Raw genomic sequence first — 15,533 nt, 5'->3', positions numbered from 1 at the left:
TCTGTTTTCATTGATTTTGTGTATATGTGTTGTTCTTATATATGTTTTGGAGCAATATGTATAAGGAGTTTATATCTGGTTTTTATTTGTTCATAGTAAAGTCACATGAATAAACAATATTTAAGTCTACTCTGGAGTAGGGAGCTATTTAATTAGTTCTGCATGTTAATCAAGTGTGAGAAAAACTTTTAAAATGACTTGAAATCCTCAAAAACTATACAGGATTGGAAACACTGGTTTCTCTGTTTTTCACTGCTTTGAAGTCATGTCCATCATTAAAAATGTAGGCACAAGACTGTGGAAGAAATTCGTTTTAAGTTGTTCCCAGTCTTAAGGATCCTACTTGTACTTATCCCACTGAAGAAATTCTTCTTGGCTTTTTCCTAGAAGAAATTTCTTCTTGCCTGCTTGCTTCCCTGTCTCACTCCCTGTCTCACTCCCTCCCTTCCTTCAAAAAATATGTTTTTTTTTCTGTATCTACATGTGCCTGGACTGTGCTAGGAACTGGTTGCTTTATTATAGTATCCTGTCAAAAATCTAAGTCTCTTGGCCAGTTCCTCTATATGTAGAGGTAGTGGCTCCAGTAAGGGTATAGAGTGGGGAGAATCACAAGGTGGATAGTCTGGTTCCAGCTCTCACTGGTGGTTAGAAATTAAGCTGAGAAACTGATTCAGGGCATTTCCTGTCTCTTCCGTGGAGAGGTTATCTCTTGTAGTGTTTCAGTTCCATGCGGAGAAAGTCTAGGATCCTGTCAGGTGATCTCCAGTTTCCTCGTCTAGCCATCTTATGGGCTGTGCCTGATGGGATGGAGGGGGCTCACTGTCTCAGATGCCTCTGGGGCCAGGTGGGTAAAGTTCTCCCCAACAGAGCAGAGTCTGGGCCCAGCGAGAGCCTCTATTTCATGTGCAGGGGGTGGACGGTGTTGCCAGTGATGCTAATTTTAAGACAGAAAATTTCAGATTTTAAGTGGAAATTTCCACTTTTGCATATTCTGGGAATGTGAAAATACAGAGGTGGCAAGGATACCTTTCATAGTTTGCAGCCGTATTTCCTACTTGTGAATGGACCCTGGTAAATTCAAGGGGCGGTGCCAGCTCACATGGAAGATTTGAGCATGCAGTTCCATGGCATCCTGAGAACTGTAATTTGGTTCTTCCAAGTTTGTGGATAGTATTTTGACCTAAAGATATTATTTTTTCACTCTCTTTTTTGCTCTTGGTGTTGCCTTTCTTTTCAGAGTTACTTAGTTCAGGTCCAGCAGATGTTGCTGTATAACATTTTCTACCTCCAGGTTATGTTGCCCTTACAAGGTATGGCCTTGGGGGATGAAGACTGAGCTCTGAGTGCACTGGGATGACCTTTTACTCTGATGTTTTTCTTTCTTTTCATTTTAAGCTGGTGGTATTTGGCTGTCAGTTTTTAAGACATGTAAAAAACCATTTGGAATGGAATGATTAATGATTAAAATGATTTGTGATTAAAAATAAAGGAGTTTAGTTATGAGTGGTCATATTTTCTGCTATTACAGTGGTATTTTCTTTCATTGATGGAATATTTTGTCCTTCAGGCAAAAATTGTTTTTTGAAATAAAATATGAAAATATACTTACTCTCAATAATCACCAGGGAAATGCAAATCAAAACCACAATGAGAGAACACCTCACAGCTCTTAGGATGACTAGCAACAAAAAATCAGAAAGTAATAAGTACTAGTGAGGATGTGGAGAACGTGGAATCTTTGTGCACTGTTGGTAGAAATATAAAATGCTGTGGCACTGTGGAAAATGGTATGAATGTTCCTCCAAAAATTAAAAATAGAATTGTTGAATGATTCAGCAATCCCATTTCTGGGTATATCACCAAAGGAACTTATTATCTTGAAGAGATACCTGCATTCCCATGTTTATTGCAGCATTATTCTCAGTAGCCCACAGGTAGATATAACCAGTGTCCATGGACAGATGAATGGATAAAGAAAATGTGGTGTATACATACAATAAGATATTATTTGGCTTAGAAAAAAAGCAGGAGTTCTTACTGTATGAGACAACGTGGATGAACGTAGAGGATATAAGGATATAATATCAAGTTAAAAGAGTCAGTCACCAAAAGACAAGAACTGTGTAAATCTACTTGAATAATCAGACTCTTAGAAAGTAAAATTGTGGTTGCCAGGCCCAGGAGCTTAGGGGAAATAGGAGTTGCTGTTCAGTGAGTTATAGCATTTCAGTCATTCAAGATAAAAAAGTTCTAGAGCTCTGCTTTATAACAATGAACATATATAGTTAACAATAATGCACTGCACACTTAGAATTTTGGTAAGGTAGATTCATGTTATGTTTTTTACCACCAGAAAAACAAATGTTATGAAAATATGAAAACATATTTTTTTAAAGATAAGAAATTTGACTACCTATAAAAGAGCTGTGTTTTACTTTCTTTGAACCAACCCCACATAAAAGTTGTCAACCTTTGCCCCTACAGGCTTTGTCTTCATTTTCAAGTGACCAGGGAGAAACATTCTAGACAATGACACATTCTGAGAGCTCCCTCCTGCCAAATGCACACCGGGGGCAACATTCTTTTCAATTTCAAGTTTTAAACTTAGTTTTGGGACATTTACTGGCAATGTTCAGCTATGGTACCCCATTGTGCTCATTTATGACTATGAAATAATGGCTTGCACACTAGTGGCTGTTTTGTTACGCTGTATTTGATGAAAATGTTCTTTAAATGCTTGGATTTAAACCAATAAAACTGCCAGTGAGTTAGCGTTCTAAAATCCGAATGCAGTAGTGAAAGTGTCATCTGTTGTCAACTGACTGGAGCAGCTGCAGAGGTGGGAGGGACTGGCCACTTTTGCTGACTTTTTGCCCATCTGTCTTGGTGTGATGGCTGCACACACTGTTTCTCCCGGGCATGACACAGTCCTCCCGATTCTTGCTTCTATAAAACAAAGCAGCTGCTTTCTTTGGACAGAGGTAGAACAATTCCTGAAGAGCCAATGGACATATGCGTAGAAAATCCATGTTGTCGTTGATTCTTCATAGATGTAGAAATATAGCAATGCAAAATACCTGTAGATGTTTAAAAACAAATGGAGATGTAGGATTTTACAGTTTATAGATATGCTTTGCGGGTGAAGGTAGCTTAATGGAAGGAAGTATATGGGGTGTATGTGCTTGTTCCTATAGAGACAGAGGGAGGGGGGGCAGCAAAGGAGGGAGAGAGGGGAGGGGCAGAGAGAGACAGAGAGGGAGAGAGAGATGTATTTTAAGGAATTGGTTTACACAGGTGTGGAGACTGGCTGTTTGAAAATCTATCCAGAACGGCTGGCAGACGGGACAAGGGAAAAAACAGTTATGTAGCAGTTTGGGTCCCAAGGCAATTTGCTGGCAGAACTTCCTCTTCCTTCCTCTTCATTCAGTTTTTACTTAAAATTCTTCAACTGATTGGATGAGGCCTGCCTACGTTATGGAGGGTAATCTGCTTTACTCAAAGTCTACTGATTAAATGTTAATCTCTTGTGTAAAGGACCTTCACAGCAGCTTCTAGACTTGTATGACCAAATATTTGAGTATGACAGCCTAGCCAAGAGACCCCCCCAATTAATCATTACAGTCACTAAGAAACTTTTTCAGATATTCTTAGTTTTTGAGGTTTCCTATGTTGTGAGAATCCATTTTGAAAAGATCAGGGAGCATTTTTCAATGCTCCCAACTTAGAAAATATGTACCAAAAAATTTCCGAATATTTATTTCAATCTGGAAAAATCCCTGTATATATGTTATATTTTTCTTGTACCCCTTCCAAGTGCCTAAGCACTTCAAAATGACATACAACATGTTTTCAGTGACTTTAAGTTATCAATATTTTTTTCCTGCCAAGAAATGCCTTACCCCGCATCTGTTTACGATTCTGAGGTGCCCCCCAACCACTTCCCACCAGAGAAGCCTTATTATTCCTCCTTGTCTTTACCCCTCCATCTCACCCTGCAGTCTAATTCTTTTTTTTTTTTTAAGATTTATTTATTTATACAAGTACTGGGGTACAGATCAGAGGCACAGGAGGGTGAGAGAATTTACCAGAGACAGAGTGGGGAGTAGAACAGGCAGAAGGACCGAAGACACTGCTGAGGAGAGCAGCGGGCGAGGCAGGAGAGGTCTGTCGTGCCATATGGGTATCTCCCGGCCGGCCTGTATCAAACTTGCACTGCAGAGGCTGCGGACTGCTTCACAGTGCAGTGCTCAACCCGCTGCACCACCGGGGAGGCCCTGCAGTCTAATTCTTCATCGAAATTCTCTAACTCCAACTGCGGCCCTTGCAGTTTTATATTGTTGCCCTTTCCCAGGCAGACTAACTGCTTGCTTGCTCACTTCTGTTCTTTTTCTTCCTTGTCCCTTTTCTCCTCCTCCCTTCTACATATGTATGGGAAAGGAATGATGCCAACAAGTTGAAAGGCTGGTGTTTTAGTGAGAAAGAATAAGACATTGCTTATAGAAGTAACAAGTTCTTACTCTGCTGTCCCCATATAGTAATTTTGGTCCCTGAGTTGCTAAACAAGGATGAAATTTGAGAGGCATAGGGAAGCCCAGAACTTTGCCACCAGATACAGGTCCTAAAATTCAGTATCAGAAAGTTGCCAGCTCCAGGGTGCTGTTCCCAGGCATGGGCATTTTTTCATTCCCAGAAGCTCTGCCGACAGGTTTTTCATCACTCCATTCCTCAGACTTTGCTACTTGAGGGTCTCAGGTCAGCAGCACTGGCAGCACCTGGGGGTCCTTGAGAAAGGTTCTCTTAGGCCCCACCCAGACTTACTGCAGATGGTGCAGCACTCTCTCAGCCGAAGTCTGAGATGTGTGGCCAGTGTGGCCACATTTGATTGGAATTTATTTTGAAATGGCAGAAAACTATTAAAAAAAAAAAACAACCTTCAGAAAGTAAATGCAAACCGAAGTGGAAAAGATAAACTTCAAAATTTTGACTTTGGTTGTCTCTGTTTGTTTGAATTTTGAAGTGTTTGTGATTGAATTTGTCATGGTAAGTGATTTATACTTCATCAAGTATATTGTGTATTTGTGACTGTGTTCTTCAAAGACAAATACACCCTGAGAAAAGTGTACGGAACTTAAGTGGATAGCGTCCTGAATTGTCACAGATGGATGCTGCAGTGTACACATCCAGATTGAGCAGCAGGACATTTCACCACATTGCAGAGACCCCAGCTCCCTTCCAGTCTCCACAGCTCCCTCCACTACAGGGTGGTTGATATCCTTTACTTGTTTTTCTTTTTTGTTTGCATACATGAGCTTCAATAATTTGGTTTCTTGCCCTCAATGTTATGTTTATAAGCTGGTAGGTCTATAGGTCTCATGACTCTGTCATTTCTATTGGTGTATTCACTGTGTGAAAATACCATCATTTATGCATTTTACTGTCTACCTTGTGACTGTTATATGTGGTGCTGTAATGAGTCATCTCTCTGTCACATGTCTTTTGGTCAAGCACATGGACTCATGCAATCCATTGTTTTAGATAATTGTTTGCAAGATAAACTTTCCTTACTAACTCAGAATCACCATTATGGAGCCTGGTTTCATCCTTGATTAGTGTAGTGACATCCCAGGATCTGGGGATATGTAACCAGTCTGTTACATTTTACTAAGTTCAGTACTTCCTTTCTTCTTATGCTCTTTCATCTGCTGAATATTTTTAAAGTAAATGATCAGATATATTAGAATTGCATTTTAAACCCCTCTTTGAAAGTGTGTCATTCCTGTCTCAGGCAGGGATGTCTCACAGGCTGTTGTTTATTCTTCCTGACTGTCAGTGTTCTTTCATGTTCTTCATGGCGTCAGATACCTGACATGGACTTACATTGTTATGAATACATGTCAGAAGGGGGTGTCTAGCCACGAGTGGGTGTGGCTTACCCCGGGTTGAACCTAGGGGAGTCTGGCAAGATACCGCTTTGCAGTTGTACTTGCGACCCCCCTACCATAGGTAGTCTTTGGAATTATTTTATGTTCTCTTTCTTGAGTCTTGGGAAATGCTACAAAACTATAGATAGAGGTGAACAGTTTACTGCTTTGTGGATTCCCTTTCTATTCAAGTGAATTATTGTAATAACTTTTACACCTCCTTCTTTAGTACTGGGATTTAAAACAATTGTGAAGCATTTAGTTTCATTTTGCGTAGTAGCTTTTGGGCCATTTGTGCTGCCCCAGAGGGATGTAATCCTTAGCTGAGAGAGGAGGGCAGCTTATACAACAGGGAACTGGGAATGGGCACCAGGAAAGAGTAAAGGTTTGGGATGAGGAATATAAACTGAGATAAATGTAAATACACAGTTTACTGAAATTGCTTTTTCCTTATCTGACGAACCAGTGAGGTAAGGTGATGACTCAATTAAGAGAAACCTTTTCCTTTTCCTGGCTCTCCTGAGGGCTTCAGGTCAGATTCCTTCCAGAGATAGTGTTTGCAAATCTGAAGGCTGTTTGCTCCATTGGTGGGCTGCAGCTCTGGGGGCTTGAAAGTGGACTAGTTTTCAGGACAGCTGATCCTGGCATAATGTGAAAAAGTCAGATTTTAATAGGATTTTTGGCTACCTTCTTTTAAAAATCACATTCTAGAAAATCACCCGTCGTTTCTTCCAAAAGTTAAATGAAAAAGTAATTAAACTTTCCAGCAGGATGCTGGGAAAGCAATGAAGTGGAGAGTTGATAGGCAATAGAGTGTATCTCAGAAAGCGTCTACCGTGCGGAAAATACGCCCCAGGCACCCGTGGCTGAAACCAAGGGCTTCTCAAAGGGTCTTCACTGTGGAGAGTCCAATTAAAGATGTCAACATTTTATTTTACAGGAGAAATGCAGTTGAGAAAATGTGCAACAAAATTTCTACAACTAATTTTGCTTTAATTTCATGTTTTGGGTCCATCTTCTTACATAAAAGCAACTGTAAAGTCATTTGATTTCTCTCCATATTTGATAGGTAGCAAGGTAAGTAGGTAAAAAGCAGTGATTCTTAAAATTTAAGTAGGTTTAAATTTTTTTCTATGACAATTTTTGTACAATAGCTAAACAAATGTTACCATGTATACAAATAGTTTTACTATAGTTCAAAAATGCTGTCATAGAAAAGAAATTCTTCTTTACTTGCATGATCTTTTGTAGGAGACTCTTATGAACTTTGAGAGTTTCTTAAGGTCAGGGCGGATTGTGTAAAATCTACAGCACATTTTCTTGCCCGTAAGGTGGTTGGAGAGGCAAACACCTCAGAAACCTCAGCACACAGAATTTCAGACCAAAAGTGGCAGGGGATCTGTAGGGGAGAGATTTCTTATGTTTGGAGCAGTCAGGGCAGGCTTCTTGGAGGAGGTGACACTCTGGAGCACCTTGGCTGATGTGCAGCATGTGATTTTTAGATAGAAACACAAAAAGTTTTTATTTTGATCAGAGACTTATATTAAAATATATTTTGATTAGGGAGGGATAAAACTGTTTCCCAATCCTTTTCAATCTCTTTTTACAGCATGGATAGCTCACACACTATTAGGTGAAAACTGGGCATAAAGTATACAGAGCCACTCACTCTGGCTTATTTTAATGCAATTTTGGATAACTTTAATGCAGAGTTAATGCACAGTTTAATAATAGTTATTAGCTGTTAGTGCAACTTTCTGATTAACAAAAGGAAAATTCTGTGAAAATTTTAAAGCAGACAATACAGGGCAAATATAAAGTGGGATTGTCCCTGGCAAACCTAGGAAGGTGACAGATGTTGTCTTAAGGGAAAATTTGCGCAGAAACATAACACTTATTTTCTCCCCAACCCTATCTTTCTTGCCCAAATACCTGTGTGCATGCAGGTATAACACATTGATACTGTGAAGGCCATATATGAAGAAAAAATGATGTGAACCTAGCTGAACAAAGGCCTGTTTTCCTGGATATGGGCAGCTTAGGTCTGTATGTCCTAGCCCCAGTCCTCTGCTGAAGGGCTTATGTTACTAGACTATACCATTAGGGATGGAAGGAAGGCCCATTTGGTCCTCTGCCTGTTGTGTAAATTAGGTTTAATGGAGTGCAGACAAACTATGTGTTGTCAATGGCTATTGTTACAAAGGCACAATTCAGGAGTTGTAACAGATGTTAAATAGTTTCTAGTGCCTTACAGGGAAGGTTTACTGACTGTGACTATAAACATTGTAGACTGACCTGGGGCATGACCCAATTTTCATCATTTAGTTCCCCTGCTTGGGCACCCCTGTTGTTATGGGGCAGGGAGAGGGGTACCTTAGAACCCCCAAATCTAGGCCTCCCTGGTAGTGCAGGCGGTTGAGTGCTGCACTGTGAAGCTGCAGCCTCTTCATCACGGGTTCGATCTCAGCCGGCCGACGAGAATCCCACATGGCATGGCAGACCTCTCCTGTCTTGCCCACTGCTTCCCTCAGCAGTGTATTTTGGTCAGTCTGTCTGTTCTGTTCCCCGCTCTGTCTCTGGTGAATCCTCTCACCCTCCCGTGCATCTGGCCTATACCCTGATTCTTGTATAAATAAATAAATCTTAAAAAAAAAGAACCCCCAAATCTACCTGTTCCAAATAGGTTCTGCCATCGGCTGCATCAACACAAAATATGTAAGACTTTAATACAATTAATGAACAATACAGGAAAGACAAAGAATATAGTTTCTAAACCAAGCACCCAAAGTTACCCGTCCCCTTTTGGATAAAAGTCCACCCAAACGGGATTGGCCCAGAGCAAGACCCCAAAGCCTATCACAAGTCTAAAACATCTTCCAGTGCGGACCCACAGAAAAGGGTCAGAAATAACCAGACAAGTCTGGGAGGAAAAGAGCAAAATCAAAATCAAGGTAAAAGCTGCCATTGTCACCTCTCAATGGGTCTCTCACCCACATCTGTGTCAACCAGTCCACTACCAAAAGGCAAGTGTAGTTTCTTTATGTGTCTCTGCTCCATGTGCTTCCTCCAGGTCCATCCTGTTTCCTTCCTTCCTCCATTCCTTCTCCAGCTTCTCTTTACCTCCACCCTCCTTTGGGTGCAGCAGGGAGCCGGAAACTTCCCCTTTTCCTGGGGACCACCCTGTTACACTAGGACAACATTTCAGTCTGTGGGGCTTCTGCCCTATGTTGCTTTCTCCCGTTTAGCCTTTTTCTGGAACATAATGCAGATGCAGACAGGAGATAACCACTTCTTTCTAATTCATTTGGAGAGAGGAGTGAAGAGGAATAGCAGATCATAGTCATGGCTGACAGTTATTAATTACCTCATTGTGTCATGAAATGTCATATGTGTCTCACTCAGGGTCAGTCCTCACATTCTGTGGCATGTTTCATTGCTCTATTCAGTTAAGACTGAGGAATGTAGCATCCACCTCACTTACTCTGTCAAGACTCTTTCATGACGGAAGAAGTCCTCAGCTGTTCTGAGGGTGCCTTCCCTCAACTCTCAGCACAGTGCCTCTGCTTTTTCTATTTCCTTCTTCCATTGTCACACTCCCAATAACTCAATGTCAGTGATTTTAAATAGGAAGCAATTTGCAATTTGAAATGTTTCTAGACTGAATAAATCTTTCATACTGTCATCTTCCAGGAAGTTTCCATTTTAAAACCTTTTGGGGAATGTTACCCAAATAAGTACTTAGGTAAATAAAATATTTTTCACGGTGACTGAATATGGAAAGAATTTTATCTGAGAAGATAAATTTGGGCAGGGAGCCCTAGATAAGGCATCGGTGGCTGAATATCCAATCTGCTGGCAAAGGGACCAATATGAAGAGATCTTTGTCTTCTTCAGAAGGGAGGGCCAGATAACTGTTTGGTAACTGAGTTATTTGTGTAACTGAGACGTATTGTGAGAACATAGACTGCAATCACAGGTATAGGAAGATGGTTCCAGGTTGTTAGTGGGCAGAGCCACATCCTGTATTTAAAGAAAGATTTAAACTTCAGAAAGAGAATGCTGCCCTGTTCTAGCAGCCTTGCTGGATTTTATGGTTCATTCAGGGCATTTAGAAAGATCAACTGTTGTCACCTTAGCATATACTAATTATTCTTACCACAAATAGAAAATATTAAAATGTCAGATTTTTAAAATGATCTTTTTTTAAAGATTTACTTATTTTTATTTTTTTTATAGAGGCTTTTTTTTTTTATTCATCTATTTGTTTGTTTGTTCACACATGCACTGGGTACAATCAGAAGCATGGGAGGGTGAGAGAATTCACCAGAGCCAGAGCGGGGAGCAGAGCAGGCAGAAGGACCGAAGTACACTGCTGAGGGGAGCAGCGGGCGGCAGGAGAGGTCTGCGTGCCATGTGGAACCCTCCTCTGGAGGCTGGGGAGCAGCCGGGGATCGAACCGGCGTCGCAGAGGCTGCGGGCAGCCTCGCAACCCAGCGCTCAACCGCTGCGTCACCGGGAAGACCCAAAGATTTACTTATTTTTATACAAGAATTGGGGTATAGGTCAGAGGCGCAGAAGGGTGAGAGGATTCACCAGAGACAGAGCGGGGAGCAGAACAGGCAGACAGACTGAAATACACTGCTGAGGGGAGTAGCAGGGGAGACAGGAGAGGTCTGCTACGCCATGTGGGTATCTCCCTGGCCGGTGGGGACTCGAACCTGTGCTGCAGAGGCTGTGGACAGCTTTACAGCATTGCACTCAACCCGCTGCACCACCGGGGAGGCCGATCTTATTTTTTTAGAGCAGTTTTATGTTCACAGTAAAATCAAAAGAAAGTACAGAAATTGCCCGTATGCCTAGTCCCTTCCCTACATGCATGACTTCCTCTGCTATGAACAGCTCCCAAGATGATACATCTGTTAGAACTGATGAACCTGCATTGACACCCCATTACTAGCCAAAGTCCTTATTTTATATTAGGATTCACTCTTGGTGATGGACATTCTGTGCATTTGGACCATTGTTTAATGCCCTGTACCCATCGTTATAGTATCATTTTCACTGCCTTGAAAATCCTCTGTGCTCTACCTGTTCTTCCTTCTCTTGCCCCCTCCAACTCCTGGAAACACTGAATTTTTCATGAAGGTTACCTTTTCCAGAATGTATATATTTGTGCTCATACAATATGTACTTTTCAGATTGGCTTTCACTTAGTAATATGTCATTCCATCGCTTGATTGCTCATTTCTTTTTATTGTGCAATAATATTTCCTTGTCTGGGTGAGCCACTGTTTATCTACCTACTGAAGGACTTCTTGATTGCTTCCCAGTGAAAACACTTGTGAAGAAAAGCTTCTATAAAAATCCATGTGAGGGTTTTGTCCCCGGACATAAATTTCTAACTTTTTTGGATAAATACCAAGGAGCATGATTGCTGGATTGTATGGTAGAATATAATGAATATATTGGGTTGTTGGAAAAGTCATGACCCATTTTTTAGAAAACATAAAAAATGCGTCATGACTTTTCCAACAGCCAAGCCAATGTTCATTTTTTTAAGAACCTACTGACTGTATTCCAAAGTGATGGTGTCATTTTGCATTTCCACCAGCAATGGATGATAATCTCTGTCGCTCTACACCATCACCGGTGTTTGGTGTTTTCAGAGTTCTAGATTTTTACCATTGTAATAGGTGTGTGGTGTTTTCTGTTTGTTATTTTAATTTGCATTTCCCTGGTGAACAATGACATAGAGCATCTTTTTATATGCTTATCTATTATCTGTATATCTTTGGTGAGGTGTCTATTAAGGTTTTTTGACCAATTTTTAAAATTGGTTTGTCTTCTTGTTGAGCTTGGTAGAGGGGTGTTGTCTGTCTTGCCTGCTCCCAGAGGTGTCCAGGAATTCTAAATACAGGCTGTATTGCATTTACAATACAGAAGCATAGGTGCCTGTGTGTACTCTTCCAAGTAAAACGTTAGTCTTATGAAATGTGTGAGCTCGGAAATTTTTATACATCTTACTTTTTTTTTTTTTAAAGATTTATTTATTTATTTTATACAAGAACCGGGGTACAGGCCAGATGTGTGGGAGGGTGAGAGGATTCACCAGAGACAGAGTGGGGAACAGAACAGGCAGACTGACGAAATACACTGCTAAGGGGAGCAGCGGGCGAGACAGGAGAGGTCTGCCGCACCATGTGGGACCCTTGCCAGCTGGCCGGGATCAAACTGGTGCTGCAGAGGCTGCCGACAGCTTCACAGCACGGTGCTCAACCGCCTGCGCCACCAGGGGAGGCCCTTATACATCTTACTTATACCTGGTTTTTTTCCTTTTAAGTTCACATAATATCCCTCTTAGCTCCAATGGGAATGCTTGCAGTTTAAAATGCTTCTTTCCCAGGAATCATTTTAGAATTTTAATTTGTGAATTTTTCATCAGTAATTAACCATTACCATGTAAATCACCTTGTAATTTGTCAAACATGATGAATAGGCTTCGATTTTAAACATCTAAAACTGGTTGATAATTCAGGGTGCATTTTTCTCTGATTGTGTTTCATTTGATATCTTTTCTTTAGGCATACATAAATTGGATTATTCTGAATGTTAGTCACTCTTTCAACATGGGAGCAGAGAGAGTTTTTTGCCTTGGCTGACTAACCATATGATTTCACTCTTAATCTTTTACCTGGTATTTGTCGTGCACCCCTGTAAACAATTTGTAGTATTTGTGAACACACGTTTCAATACCTTAGAGCAGGCCCTGGACTTACTGAATGAGGGATGATTGAGCCTTGTTACCATGGGGCCTCCTTGGCATTGATGTGCCATGCTGGGTCAGGGAGGCCCAGAAGAAAACAGAGGCCTGTGTGGAGCATTGTGCGAACACTGCTTGTTTAACCTCTGACGTCAGCACCAAGGCACAGGGAGGCTGGTAATTCCAGGACCCTGAGGAGCAGAACAAAAACTTGTGCTGGCAACAAGTCCACTGAGCTATAAAACATCCACAGGTGTTTCGCTGCCTATTACAGGGCACAGTTTTAAATCCTACAAGAGGGACCAGGCATTAGCTCTTGTCATGATAAAGTACTTTTTTGTTTTGTACCATCAGGTGTGGAAATGGCCAAGTGCATTATGTTGCAGTCTCTGGGCATAATCCACAGGGCTCTCAGGTTACACAGATACGGACCTAACAGGCACCTGGCCAGAGGCGGCCAGGTTGGGACAGAGGAATGTGGCCCTGTGTGCACATTCCCTGAGTAGCTTTAGCTGAGGCAAATTTTAATTTATCTTATTTTAATCTTAGTCATGCCTTCATTCTTCAAAGGAGTTTTTGTTTGTTTTTATTATGTGAACAGGCCCCGTATAAATAATTCATAGCATGCTTTGAAATAATTTTATTTTGGTACATAATTTTGGTATTTTGGTACATCAAATTTTCTTTTAAATGAAGCCAAACACTTGCAAGTCCTGAGAATCAGTTCAGGGTGGTACTTTAGCCTAAGGAGCAATTTTTTGCTTGGGCAGCTGGGCTTGGAGGTCCTGGGCTGAGTTGGAGTCCAGCTGTGCCACCAGGATGATGCTTATCTGTCTCCCCCAGTTTGTTCTTGGTTAGTAGGGTACCAGCAATAATTCTTCATGGATTTGTCATGGGGGTTAAATGAGCCATACATGTAAATTATGCATCACTGCCTGGGCTGCATGTGTAAGGTGCTTAATAAATATCGGCTTCACTGGGCGAATGCTTCAGAATCATTCCTTCCCTTGAAATAGAGTGGGTGGTGGTGGTAAAGACTTACCCTGATCTTAGAAGTTTCATTACTTAGATAATATGAAGCTATCAAGGAAGGAGGTAAGGACATAATTTAACCTGGAAGAAGATGATAAAAAGAAAATCACAGGAAACTAGAATGCAAATTTTCTAAGCTCCAGCTGATTGTAGCACAGAACTTCCAAGTCTTACTGTCTTTACAAAATATGACCTTATTTTTTCTTTTTTTGTAAATTTTTTAATTTTATAAATTTTTTACAACATTTTTCATTTTTGCACAATGTATGCATTTTCATCTTGGTTATAGTCCCCATACAATTCCCACCCCCTTGTTTTGATCCTACTCCCTTCTCCCCCATGTCCCATAGTGTGTCTCTGGTTTATAGTTGTTCGTTGTATTTTACTTTATTATAATTAGTCTTTTTCCTTGTCCCTTATTTAGGTTTTCTAAATTCCTGCTATGAGTGAGACAATCCGGTATTTTTCTTTTTCTTTCTGGCTTATTTCGCTGAACATGATCCCTTCCAGCTCCATCCATGTTGCTGCAAATTGCATGAGTTTATCTTTTTTGATTGCTGAGTAATATTCCATTGTGTATTCCTTCTTTTGTGTTCAGAGCCATGTGGCCAGGGAGCCCCCTGGAGCAGTTTCCCTTGCTGTGATCATGCAAGGACCCAAACATACTTCATCACGGGGCTTTGACACATTAGACCACCTCAGTTCAGCTGTGCAGATGAGGAAGGTGGCGTTGGAGAGGGAAGAACGAGAGAAGGAAAAGAGGGGATGAAAGGGACAGAAGGAGAGAGTATGTGAACGAGAATGAGAACCAGCTGTATTACAATGGCTTTTAGGGATCAGGTATGGAAATAGCAAATGTGCAACTTCTCCTTCTAACCCACTGGTGGGAAACAGTCCCTCTGCTCCTGCCGAGCTGCGGGGTTCAGGGCAGCCAGTTCTTCCTGTGTGCTGATAATAAAGGTAGCAAAGGGGCAGGTTTAGGTGGACTGTGGCAAGACAGTTAACCACAACTTATTTTCTGCTAGTGTAGGCATTTTGTATAGTTAATCTATTTGTACACATCACTTGAAACAATTTCTGAAATTCTCTATAATGCCAGAACCAGCAGAGGACCCAAGAGAATTTGCAATCATTGTTTCTCATTTTAGGGATTCCCAAAAGTAAGGGATCTACTGAACCATCCACTTCTGAACGTTTGATTGCTGAGCAGTTAGCCCATAGACAAAGAATCAGGAGATTATGACCATGCCTGACGGGCAAGTTTCTATTAATTAGAAAGTTTTTCATGATTTGTATCCTGCTAGTGGTCAGTGACAATAGTCAGAGAAGTTAATGATCCTTTAGTGCACTGAAATGATAACTCACAGTCTAAGGGTCAAGACTTTTATTATTCTTATACAAATATGACTCAGTAATTCAACCAGTATTGTTCTTAGCTCTCATAGGAAGGATGATGGCAGCTTTCTGTGTCTTACATCTTCTGCAGGTTTAATAATAATATTTTACTTGAGCAGCTGTTTTGAATTATAATTGGCCTGTGCACATAGTGAGCAGTTCATTTATGAGAGTTCATAGCTATATGGGACACACCGGGGGCTGTGCTGAACTAAGCTTCTGGATTAACTTATACCTCACATTTTGCAGCGTTTCATAGTTCTGTGGATTGATTTTGAGTTCTGTTCCTTCTGGGAAGGTTCAGATGTTGAGCACAGAGGGGAAGCACTGCGCTGTCAGGTGGGGCATGTGTTCTCAGCATCCGGCCGGCTGAATCCATTCCCTTCTCTGCTATTCAACCACTCTTTGACTTAGGCACTGTATCT

The 15,533-nt window shown here is 41.1% G+C and overlaps 1 protein-coding gene across 1 annotated transcript in view; it reads left to right on the top strand.

The window, feature by feature from the left end:
• Positions 1 to 15,533, top strand: part of RASEF (RAS and EF-hand domain containing) — a gene marked incomplete at both ends in the record, with an annotated part of 54,423 nt that overhangs the window by 7,172 nt on the left and 31,718 nt on the right. The gene's annotated exons all lie outside the window — the stretch shown is intronic.

Source organism: Talpa europaea, assembly GCF_964194135.1.
Source record: "Talpa europaea genome assembly, chromosome: 7".
NCBI classification, from domain to species: Eukaryota; Metazoa; Chordata; class Mammalia; order Eulipotyphla; family Talpidae; genus Talpa; species Talpa europaea.
This window is presented reverse-complemented; position numbering and strand designations above follow the sequence as displayed.